This window comes from Manacus candei, unplaced genomic scaffold (assembly GCF_025592945.1).
Source record: "Manacus candei isolate 608988 ecotype Guabito, Panama unplaced genomic scaffold, ASM2559294v1 h1tg000082l, whole genome shotgun sequence".
Taxonomy (NCBI): Eukaryota; Metazoa; Chordata; class Aves; order Passeriformes; family Pipridae; genus Manacus; species Manacus candei.
The window spans coordinates 45,043-57,051 of NW_026138130.1; the positions used below are offsets into that span (position 1 = coordinate 45,043).

At 50.2% G+C, this 12,009-nt stretch overlaps 1 long non-coding RNA gene across 2 annotated transcripts; it reads left to right on the top strand.

The window, feature by feature from the left end:
• The first annotated feature begins 10 nt into the window (after positions 1 to 10).
• LOC127481857 (uncharacterized) lies at positions 11 to 11,984 on the top strand. Of its 2 annotated transcripts, XR_007908349.1 has the most exons (7): positions 11 to 505; positions 2,773 to 2,975; positions 3,727 to 3,853; positions 3,967 to 4,061; positions 6,453 to 6,527; positions 7,061 to 10,403; positions 10,778 to 11,984. It is a non-coding gene; the product is annotated as an uncharacterized LOC127481857 (long non-coding RNA). The 2 variants fall into 2 exon arrangements; XR_007908348.1 differs by having other exon boundaries at positions 7,061 to 11,984.
• Positions 11,985 to 12,009: the final 25 nt, after the last annotated feature.

Below are 12,009 nucleotides of genomic sequence, written 5' to 3' on the forward strand. Positions count from 1 at the left end.
AAGATGGCGGCGCCCGCGCTGTACGGGCAGGGCACAAGATGGCGGCGCCCTGTGGGAGGAGGAGGCTCGCGATGGCGGCGCCCAGCGGCGCTTGAGGCCCGTCCCCCCTTCCCCGCCTTCTGCGGTGCCTGAGGAGAAGAGCTGGGCGCGCTCCTGCAGAGCCCCGGGGATGGCTCTGGCTTTTCACAGTCCCGGAGCTTCCTGGCACCCAGGCTCCGGCGGCGAGCTCAGCGGTTCCCGCGGTACGCTGGGCCCGTACCCCTAATGAGCCCGCAGGCCTCGGGGCTGGTCAAGGACTTGCTGGACCCTGCTGTGGTTTCCCACCTTTTTGCCTGAAAAGGAGCAAAAAACCAACGATAACAAATAATCTGAGATGCTCAGGACTTCCACGTGCTCCTCAGCCACCTCTCCAGCCACGGCCCGAAGCAACTCAGTTGTCTCCCCATCTTTGCCAGCAGCCAGTTCCTGACAGGGCTCCTGCAGCAGCATCTTCAAGGGGCCAAAGGTGTAAATCCTGGTAGAAGCGCTCGGCATGGGATGGCATAGAGGGGCTGTCAGGATGGGTGGCACTGGGAGGGGGTTTGATGCTTTTATTACCCTGAGCCTCAAACTGGGATAGTTTGTCTCTCTGGCTTGGCACATGGGTTGCTACTGCTCTGGCTGGTGAGGTTTAACACAAGTAGATTTTAAGCTGAGCCCAAATCCTCTGCTAAAAAGTACTGATAATTGACAGCTAGATGATGCCAGAGTAGAAGTGCTGCAGGTAACAAAAGGCATGGTAACCAGCCCTGAACTGACTTAAAGAACAGCTGGAGAAAGGAAAATGTTAGAGGTTTAACACATGACCAGGGAAGAGGTGATTGACACTTTATTCCCAAACATCTAAAGCAGATAAAAGCGAGGAACGGATGTCGTCTGCCATGATTGCCGGAGCAGGGCTTTTGCCTCTGAGCCCTGTGGGACAACAGACCTTTCATGTTTGCATAATGTGATCCAGGAGTCGACCTTTCTTTGAGATCCTAATATGAGTCACAGAGCAAATTCTCTGATTTGGCCTGAGATTGCCAAGTATCGGAAGGGGATTTCCTAAATTATGTGCTTGGATCTGGAGTCAAATAGCCCCTTGGCAAAGGCTAAGTAAAATGGAGTGTCTCCTGGTGTGATATGTTCAAAACAGTGTAATTTCTTAACTGGCCTTCCCTTTCTCCCCTCAACACCCTCCCCCCCCCCCCCATTCCTATCATGGAAATTTTCTTGGCAAATGACTTCCATTTCCTTTTGATTTATTTAGGCACCAACCCTGTGAATTTGGCAGCTGGCCTGGTACAAGCAGGTAGTTTTGTCACTGTGTTTTGGGTGGCAGCAGTGCTATCTTCCAGCAGCACAGCAGGACAGGGCTGCACGGGTGGGTGTCCACCTCCTCAGCTAGGGAAGTGTTCCAGGTCTCTCTGCTCTCCAGGAAAAGCCTGTTTATCTTGGCCCTCTTCTCCAAAGAGCCAGGCTTTGGGGCCCCAGAACTGAGTAGGCATGTTCAGGGGGAAACAACTGGGAAACATGAGGGGCTGAGTGAAACAGCCACCTCTAATTTAAGGTTGGCCAGTGGTGCAGCATCTGGGGACTCCCTCCAGTTGTCCAGCTTGGGTTTTCTGTTCCTCTGCTAGGAACAGCTGTCACTGTCCTTCCTTCTGTGTGTCACAGGGAATAAATGAACTCCAGTTGGCCTCTTTAATAACACATGCAGCTCAAGCTTTTGTTTCTCTCTTTCCCTCAGGGCAATTTCTCCTGGCAAAAGGAGGGAAAGAAATAAATGCACGTCCCTTGTGTCTGGAGATAATTGGGCTTCATTTATCACATCCTGGGCCAGAGGTTGCTCTCCTATGGGTTCATCCTAGAGGCTGGATTGGAGCCTGCTGGCGAATGCAAGTTTCAGCATCTGACCCATCTCGGACCCCAGCGAGCTCTGAACCAGGCTGTTGTATGCTAACCCTGTGTTTGGATCCATTTCTTATTGTGATAATTGAGTCATGCTGAGCCTGCACAGCATCTGCTTCAAGACTTCAGCCCTACCACATAGGCTAAAATTATCTTTAGGTTGAAAAGCTGCTGCCTTTGGGCTTGTTCAAGGCTGAGCTTGGCTCTGCAGGCCCCTCTTGCCGCTGCCTTGTGAGCGGTGCCAGGCTGTTCATGCATGGGTTCGTTCACAGCTGCCTGTGGTCCCTGGCTGGGTGTGCTGGTGGTGGTGGCTGGGACAGCTTGGGGACACCTTGCAGGGTGTGTTTGAGCAGGGACAGGCTGCTTCTGCAGGCAAGGAGCACTGTGGGACACTCTGCTTCCTAATTGTCCCAGGCTGTAGCGTCTGTGTGCAGATCTGGCCACCCAGGCCTGCTGCCAAGCAACAGCAAGAGCCAGGAGCCCAGAGATGCTTATTTTTCTCTCTTTATGTGTTGTGTTTTTTTTTTTAATTCCCTCATTGTGAGGAATGTCCCCCCCAGCAGTACTGTCCCAGAGAGCTGTGGGTCGGGAAGCAGCATGAGAGAGATCACCAGACCCTGCTGCCATCCGGTGTAATTCCCCAGCTCCCGGTGTGCTGTGGAGTGTGTCACCCTCAGGGCCACTGAGCAGTGGGAGGGGAACAGCCACAGTGAAGCCAGTGCCAGCCCAGCTGTCTGCCAGGGCTGAGGCACGAGAGTGGTCTAACAAATGCCTCTGTCAGGATCAGCCACGGACAGAACTGCACCCCAGGAAAAACCCTATGCTCCTCTGTTTTTACAGGTCTGATGCCAAACTCAGAGCTGTGTCATCTGTCAGAGCAATTTGTTCTCAGGGAGGGAAGGAGAAGTTGTTTTCCAGCAGAAGCGGGTTGGCTGTGGCCACAGGAGCACACTGAAGCCTGTAGCAGCAGGGAACAGGATTTATCCTGGTGTGATCCTCACACCAGCAGGAAGTTTGCATCAGGAATATGCAGGGACCATGAGGTAATTGTGTTGCTCTCAGAGAACCCCAAGTCAGGGGCAGGAGATATTAAACAGGCCTGTGGATGTGTAGCAGAAGTCATCCTGGCAACATCTTGCAGATTTTAACACAAATCTCTCAGATCCTGGAAGACACACAAGCATGTGGCTCTCAGTCTTAATGACTGAGAAAAAACCTGCCTGTTTCAGATTCTGTTGGTGTTTCACTGTTTAACCCTGTCCGTGTGAAATCGAACAGCCTTCTGGCTGCCAGTGGGAAGCAGAGGGCACTTCTCTGTATTCAGTCCCAAGCGAGGTGTTGTAGTTGCCAGGCATGAGAGCACAGAGAACACGGCAGAGTTTGCTTAGCCTTGCTAAGGCACTTGAAAAGCAGCTGGGGAAAGAGAGAAAAAACAGTCTTCCAGTTTCATTATTTTTACAACCTCATTTTTTAGCTAGTCAGCATAACTCACACTGAGCCTCTGCCAAGCAAAACACAGTTATTCTTGTTTGGGGTTTGCCTGTGATTTCCATGGGAGTGGTGGGCCTGGAGGGGGCTGTCTGGGGTTTGACTCCTGTGCTTTGGTTGGCTGCACTGGAAATGTGTCCTGCTTTCACAGAGACAGTGGTGATGGGGCACACTCTGCTCAGGGGCTTTTTTTTACAAGTTATTTTAGGTATCTGCAGTTAACACCCTCACCCTTACAGTGCTCACCTTTCTTTAAAATAATGTCTTATTACTTATAAAAAAAATCTGTTTTCCTCTCCATGTTAGATGACAAGACTCAGAAAAACTAGTGAAGAAAACTCTCTCTGTGCACAGCAATTGTACAAAGCATTGGGAAGCACGCAGAGAAAACCTGCTGGAAGAAAATGGCACAGTGTCTGAGTTTTGTAAGGAGGTGAGACCACCTGTGTGATGAGTGTTGTTGCAATAAGGAAGAAAAAATTCAAGCAAAAAGGAGACTTCCTCACTTTAAAAATTACTTTTAACTTTGTTTTTAAAACTTCCTAGAAATGTAGCTGAAATAGCCATAGGCTGGAAGTGACTGGCTGCAAATGGAAAAAATCTGCTACACATGTGCAGCTGAAACGCAGAGCCTGAGCAAGGTACGTGGTCCACTCGAGGGGACTCGCTTTGGGCTGGGGTGGGTCTGGATTTTGTCACAGGATCAGGGGTCTTTTTGGATAGAGGGAAGAGTGCTGGTTTAACTGTATTAAAAAATGAGGGTGTAATCAGGGCTGCCACTCAAGTATTTCCTGGTGCACAGGGGACCTGAGTGCAACACCCCCTTCAAACCAACCCTGGATTGGCCTGTTCACATCGCCCCGCAGCTTGAAAATGCCTTCAGTGGACTGTCAAAGAGGAGGAGAGAGGAGGACGGGCTGCACGTCCTGGTTTGAAAAGACAAATGCTGCCCTTCATGGAGAACCAGGGGGGCAGAGAAGCTGCTGGCTGTCCTTCCAGGTTCCAGAGGAGGCGGCCGGGGGTCCCAGCCGTGGGCAGAGCGAGGACATGCTGGCTCTTGGGGCAGCAGCTGAATTGCATCCTGGCACAGAACCACACCTCTCCATTTGCTCGTCTTCCCCAGGGTCGGTGGCGATGGCAGAAAAACGTCGGGACAAATGCAATGAAAGAGCCCGCACTGGAATCGAGGCAGGAGCACCTGAGTGGCTGGTGCTGAGCTCCCTGACCTGGACTGGCTGTGCCGGGCTCCTGGCGGGCAGTTGCAGGCAGCGGTGACATTTCTGAGCGGGCGATGGAGCCGGTTGCAGCTCTGAGGGCTGACAAAAAGCCTCACCCTTGTCCCCCGGCCCTGTCCCCCCGGCCCTGTCCCCTCCCCGCCATGGCCCCGCGCCGCCGCCAGGGGGCGCCCGGGGGGACGCCGCGGGGGCGGGGCCGGCGGGAGCGGGGCGGGGCCGAGCCCCAGCCCCGCCCCCAGCCCCGCCCCGATCGCTGCGGCCGCACCTTGGTGACAACAATTAATCAATTAACGCCGGGCAGGGTCCCGCTCCCTCCCACAGGATCCTGGCAGAAGCCCCCGGTGAGGCGGCACCCCCGGGCCGCTTGTGATGGGCAACAGCCGCCCGGCCCTGCGTGGGTAACGGGCACCTCGCGCTGCGGGGATCTGCGGGTTTCACTGTGTCATCCCGCTGGCATCGCCATCCCCCAGCCTGCCAGGCTCTCGGGCGTGCAGTGCCTCTCCTGGGGTCACTTCAGGAGGTGGTTTGTCCCCGGGGTGAAGAACGGGAGGTGAGGGAGAGGGTGTGCAGTGGTGCAGTGCCCAGGTGCCACGGGACTGCAGTGGGACTTAGTACCCATCTCTCTGTAAGTGCTATTGCATTTTTCCTTCTGACCCTTTTAAGGTCCTGTGGTGCCAGGACCCACCTAAGCACAGCACAGTCCCTGGGCCATGATCTTGTCCTTAGTGGTAGTGAAGCCTGGCGAGGAATTGTTACTGGCCACAAGGTACAATAACTGAGTTTCCATCTTTGCATGAAGCAACTCCTCTTTCTCAGCTTCTTTTTGGAAAGGAAAGCACTTGCTGGTGTACCTACTTAGAAGCCTGTTGGTTTTGTAGAGTTTAAACGTGGATTTTAAAGCCTTAGTTTTGCAGGATCTGCCACAGCCAGCGGGGAGTTGAGGATCCCACTGACAGCAGCAAGAGGGGGTCATTTGCAGATTGACAGCTCTTCTGCTCCCTCCAGGAGCCCTGTGTTCAAGCAGTGCTTGCTGTGAGATAATGCAGATTTCTCACCAGGTTACTAAATTTTGTAATCTGCTGGCAGACGCTTCCCTGGGTGATGCTCTGTGAAGTGCCAGCTGGGATATACATTTCTCTTGCAGAGGCAGCCCTTGAGTCCCTGCCAGGCTGAATCAAAACCTCTGACCCAAGCCTGGCTTTTCATGGACCTCAGCGTGCATGTGTGTGGTGGTCAGCAGTGGCCCCTTCCCCAGAGACAATCTCATCATGCCCTGCCAGATGGCTTTTGGTGATTCCTTCCCATCACAAGTCTTTTGAAGTGTGACCCAAAGAAAGGGAGCATTAACCCTCTGTGAACAGCGCTGGTCTGCAGCAGTGAATGCAATCACTTTCCTGATAAGAAAAACACCAATGATCAAGCAAAAAAGAAATGTGAGGATCTTTTGATCATTTGTTATTGTTCCTTTCTCTGAAGGCCTTGGTCTTCTCACAAATAGCTTTCCTGCCTTACTGCTAAGAAATTCTTGATAAGATGTTTGCATTGGTTTTTGCTGAGCCAGCAGAACCGATCCACTCCAACAGAAAGGATGGCAGCCAGTGCCTCACTTAACCCCACACAGGTCACCCAGAAAGCAGCTAAAAAAGACACCCTTATTCTCCAGCAGGCCAGCCCCAGCTCTGATGTTGGGATGGCCCTGGTGTCTGAAGCAATTTGGCAGGAGTGCAGGTTAGGCAGAGCAGATGTCCCTTAGGCTGGCATTGTGCTGGTGTAGATGGGATAATGCCTCTTTTGTAGCCTGACTGCTCGCAGACTGGCTGAGAACTTCACTGAAGGAGAGAAGCCCAAAGAGATCCTGCTTATCTAAACAAGGTAAGAGATGCTGATTTCTATTTGCCAGAAATTTGGGTACCTATATGGAGCCAGCCCTGAGTGCTGGAACAGAGTAACTGAAGCTGTAACACCCACCTACAAGCATTTCAGTTTAGGATCGTGCTTTGTGAGGCATACCTTCAATTTGGTGGCTCAGGGATTTGCAAACAGTGAGTCATAACTCCCCAGGGTCAGAAATGCAGCTGCTGAGGCACCAGGCATTGAAAAGTGTTGTCCAAGATAAAAGCAAAGCAAACCTAACTGCCCACACACCCTTATCCTTCAAGGCTGAGTATCTTTGTCACAGTCTTTGAAAACATGCACTCAAAATTATACCAGCTTCTTGTGGTTGCCATTGATACGGGATTTACTTCTCCTTTTAGAGCAGACAAGAGGGGATTGCGAAAATCTGTCACTTGAAAGAGCTGAGGCAAATAGATCTGAAGCTAATATGCAGCACCCTGTGCTTGCAGAGGTGGCTGGCATTTGAGGAGGGAATTGCACTGTAAGACATGTCCATGTCCTTCCCACAGAGGGTCCCAGAGGAGCTCCCTGGGCCTCTGCAGACAACCCCTGTCCCTTCAAATCCAGGATGGACTTGCAGGTCCTGGAGAGTGTGCTGCAGTGCAGCCAGTTTGGTTCCTACCCACGGAGTGCTGTCTTTGGGACACCTTTTGGCACTGACTCACTGCTAAGGAAGAAGCGACACACAAGTCACCTGTTCCACAAAGTGTCCCACTCACAGTGGTCACGTGGCACCAGGCTCCTGTCCCATGACACATTCTGGGTACAGCAACAGCATGGCATGGCCACCTTTGCCACAGAACCCCTGGATGCAGAGCTCACGTGGCTGGTCCACCCCATCGCACAACACCCCATGCAGAGAGGAGCAGTGGCACCAGCTGTGGGTCCTGCAGTGTCCCAGGTACTGCCAGCCATCAGCCTGTCCTGCCTGTCCCCATGGCTTCAAAGTCATTTGTGTCATAAGCTGAGAGGTCTCAGGCTCACCAGACCTTCACTGTGAAGGCTTCAGTGCTTGGTAAGTAACAGCTTGCAGAGCCTGCTGCTTTGGTAACACACTGCTTTAACAAAACCTTGATCCCTGAAGGAAGGCCAGTTCTGCAAAGGCCTATGAAATTCTGTGCTGGCTGTTCACCTCTTTCTGTACCTATTTTTATACATTCCTATGGTTTAAAAAGCCTTTCAGAAATGTCTGTGTTTAGAGGGACGCAGATCTGACAAAGTAACTGACTCACTCCAGCCTCAGGGAAGTTACTTCACTCCCTGGATCATCTTCTCCATTTGAGTAGGAGAACAATCATATGAAGTTACCTGGCATACCTCCAATGTGGCTGTAAAAAAATAATTAGCTGGTATTTAGAACCATCTGTAAAAGTGGGAAGGTGTTGATGTTGAGGAAGCTCTGTAGCTGAGGAGGCTGGACAGCTGGGAGACCTGCAGGGGACTCAGGTGATGGTCACTATTTTTGTGACAGCCTCATGGGATTATGGTTATAAAGAGGATGTGGGCGACTCTTTGCCCCGAGCCCAAGTGTTGGCCATTAGAACTTGCGGGCCATCCTTTTCCCTGTGACACTTGACCTTTCCAGGGTCTTTGGTTTCCACCAGTCAAGGTTCCAGATAACTATGGTGGTGCCAAATGGGTAAGAACAAAGCTATGTCATGCCCATCTTACACCATGACCATGGAGTTGTTTCTCCCTGCCTGTCTTGCTAGGGCCAGCATGTACACTTGTCTAAGGATGTCCCTTGTGCTCAGCATGTTGTCCACAGTCTCTGTAGGAGGCTGACTCAAAGGCAGAGCAGAGGTTTGGACCTTCACATCTCAGGGAGAGAGCTGGCAGCTGAGGGAAGGTGCCGGCATTGCCACCTCCCTGGATCAAAGTGATCACAACTCTGCAGTGATCTTGTGGCTCTTGCTACTGAACAGGGGGAAGCTGTCAAAAGAGTCCAAAACCATTTTCTTTATGTGCTCATGTCTCCTGTGTCTGATGTTAGGGAACATGGCACAATCAGGCTTTGCAGCACTGCAGGTTGGCCCCCACCCTCTCTGTGGGGCTCAGGCTTCAATGGCTGCATTTAGACCCCTTATCAGTGCTTTGTCTTTAAGATGTTCATCCTCCAGCAGATGCATTTTATCAGTGAGCACAGATGCTGTTAATCCCTTGCACTATGTGCAATGTCCACCTCAGACTGGAGATCTGCCATGAGATAACGTGATTGCAGTTGCTTCCCATAGTTGGTATCTAGTGGCCAAGTCTTGTCCAGAGCTACCTTTTTGCTTTCATGTGTTGCTGCCTGGAAATCACCTGAGGATTGCAAAGGTGAAAGTATTCATAGATTACCAGAGCAGTATTTGTACTATAGGCAGGGATTAGGGAACAGAGCAGGCAAAAGACTGTGGCTGTATTCTTGCTGGTGGAAATGCATACATGGTCATGGCAATAGCAGATTTGTAATGAACAGAATAACAGCAGAAGCAGGCATCTGCTTTAGACAAGATAAATGATGACAAAGCTTGGTGTACCAAAGCAAGATCTTGCGTGTTTACTGCATTTTAGTTCCCTTTTATAATTTTAGCAAGCTAAATCATTATAATAATTTGAGGAAGCTGATATGGAAGGCCAAAGGTGATGAGGGAAAGCATTGCACATCCAGCTGAGAGAGGACAGCTACACATAGGGATCTCTGGACAGTCAGTTTTCTGACTGTGGGCTGGTGCCACACCTTTCTGGGCACAGAGACAAAGAAGGGTCCCAGGGTTGTGCCCAGCAATGAGGAGGAGGGACTGCATCTGAAGAGCTGAAACATGCTGGACAAGTATCAGGGGAATGATAGCTCCCAAAGCTTTTAATGTCAGAGATGGCCAGAGGTGAGGTAACTGTCTGTAGAAGAGAGTGAATGCATTAAGCACCATAGGGAATGTCAGACGTTCACAGCTCATGTCAAGGATTTATAGATGCTACAGCTAAAGTGATGTGATGTGCTGCCCTAGGCCTCTCTGCAGGCCCTTCCAAAATCAGCAACTAGCAGGTGTTTTTGTACTGCTGTTCACTCTGTCATCTCATGGACTGAGAAGGGAAAAGGAGGGGCCCTTTTGGTCCAAGGACAAAAGCAAAGAGGTGGTGTAAGACATATAATGTTTTATTGCCACTAATTGGACCAGGAAGATTAGTAAATAGAGATTAGATGACACAAAGGGAAGAAAAAGGAGGAGACATTCTTACTTCCTGGTTTAGAGGAACGAGTCCATGAAATAGGTTGAGGTTTCTGCACTGGTAAATGTCTAAAGACCTGTCACTATAGATCCATTCACCTGTGTGAAGGTCCTTCAAGGATAGAGAATGGATTTCTTCAGAGCAGTGTTAGTGATATGGAACGACTGGCACAGGGATTCAAATTGATCCATTTTTATGGGTTTTGATTTGAGTTTTGATATTTTCAAATAAGTGGTCAGATGAGGAAACACAGTTTTCTTCGAAGGGTAGTGAAAATCAGTGTGCTGGGTGGCAGTATGCAGGTGGGGAGGTGTGTGTGTGTGTCTGTCCCTACAAGAGCCACAGCTCAATACTTCCATTTGCCACCGTTACCACTGTTTTTCTACTTTCACTCTGCCACTGCAAATGTCACGCTTATCCATGCCAAGACATGAGCACCCAGCCTGGATAGCAGGGACCTCTCTGCTGACATTGATCCTCCGAGAGCCAGGATTCCTGTGTTCTTCAAGGCAGGTAAGATATTGCCTCATCAGCTTAAGAAAATGGTGCATTTCCACAGGGGATCAGAAAACAGCTGTTGGTGACGTCAAGAGCAAGGGGCACAGGAACTTGGTGTGAATTATCTTCTGCATAACAAAGGTCTGTAATAGGTGGTGCCAGGATAGCTGTGCGGTAGAGCAGGAAATTTCACTCACAGCTTTTGTTTGCTTCTCATATTGTGTAAAAAAGAAAGGAAAAAAAGGGAAAGAGAACTGAGGAACACCCTGTAATTTGCTATTAATTACTGCTTTTAACAACCCAGCATGTGGTTCTCCTGTTAAACTCCTGTTAAACGCAAGGGACTGGGACAATCTCAGCTGCTGATGTGCCCAGGGTCCAGTCCTGCGGCTGAGCTGAGAGGGTACCTTCCTCCCCATCCAAAGAAACCATGTGTGTTTGGGAGGGTTTTCTCCATCATTTCACTAATCAAAGCTTTTCCTCTTTTGTCCACTCCATGTTTTAACTGGTACCAGGTTCTTCTACAGCATTTTGCATCTAATGGGACACCTTTTAAAGCACTAACAAACTAGATGTTTCAAGTTCCCTTCTCTGGGGTCTGGAGCATCTCTCTGATGAGGAGAGACTGTGGGAGCCGGGCCTGTTTAGTCTGGAGAAGAGAAGACTGAGAGGGGATCTCATTAATGCATATAAATATCTCAAAAGTGAGTACCAAGAGGATGGTGCCGGACTCTTTTTGGTCGTGCCCAGCAACAGGATGAGGAGCAATGGCCATAAACTACAACACAAGAAGTTACACCTCAACATGAGGAAGGACTTCTGTACATTGAGGGTGGCAGAGCACTGGAACAGCTGCCCAGGGAGGTCATGGAGTCTCCCTCTCTGGAGACGTTCTAAGCCCACCTGAACATGTTCCTGTGTCACCTGCTCCAGGTGACCCTGCCTTAGCAAGGGGGTTGGACTGGATGATCTCCAGAGGTCACTTCCAACCCTAATGATTCTGTGATTTTCTTTTTAGTGTTGCTATAAGTAGCTTTGGTCCTTTTATCTCTTTCATTAGCTTTAAAAATGCTTCTTTTTCCTTGGTTGCTCTCCTGAGTTCATGGGTTACCTAAACCCACAACAGTCACAAGCTGGATGAATGCATGAGAATATTCAAGTATTTGGTGAATAACAAACCGTCAACAGAGTAGAAAATATGGATTTAACCTTGTACCACCAGGACTGTTGTTACCCCATGGACTAAGGTCCAGAGAGTTTACACAGTCCCATTTTACTTGCCTGCACTATTGATCTGAATAATCAATCTGAATGTGTCTTCAATTGACATCTTTTTACTTTCATCTTCTTTCCTGACAAATGCTGTTGCTACTACCCCACTCCAGACCACAGCTGAGATTAAATATATATATATATTCTAAAATATAACCTCTTTATTTCTAATAGCCCTCACTGAGGACACTTTTCCCCCCACATACTAATTTAACCGCAGAGGCAGGCAGTTGCCTGCTATTTCTTCAACACCTTCCAGAGAAGACCAAAGGACAGATTCTCGCCCTTGTGTCCCCATCTTTTATTTCGGAAAGCGTGAAGGTTTCCCCAGCCCCTTCCTGCTCCCCTCCGCCCGGGGCGTGGTGTTCGCTGCCCTCGTGCGATCGGAGGCCGCGGAGGAGGCAGGTCCCTTCCCGCCCACCCCCTCCGGACAGCACTACAAACATTTATTTCGCAGTAAGCACAGCGACGGGCT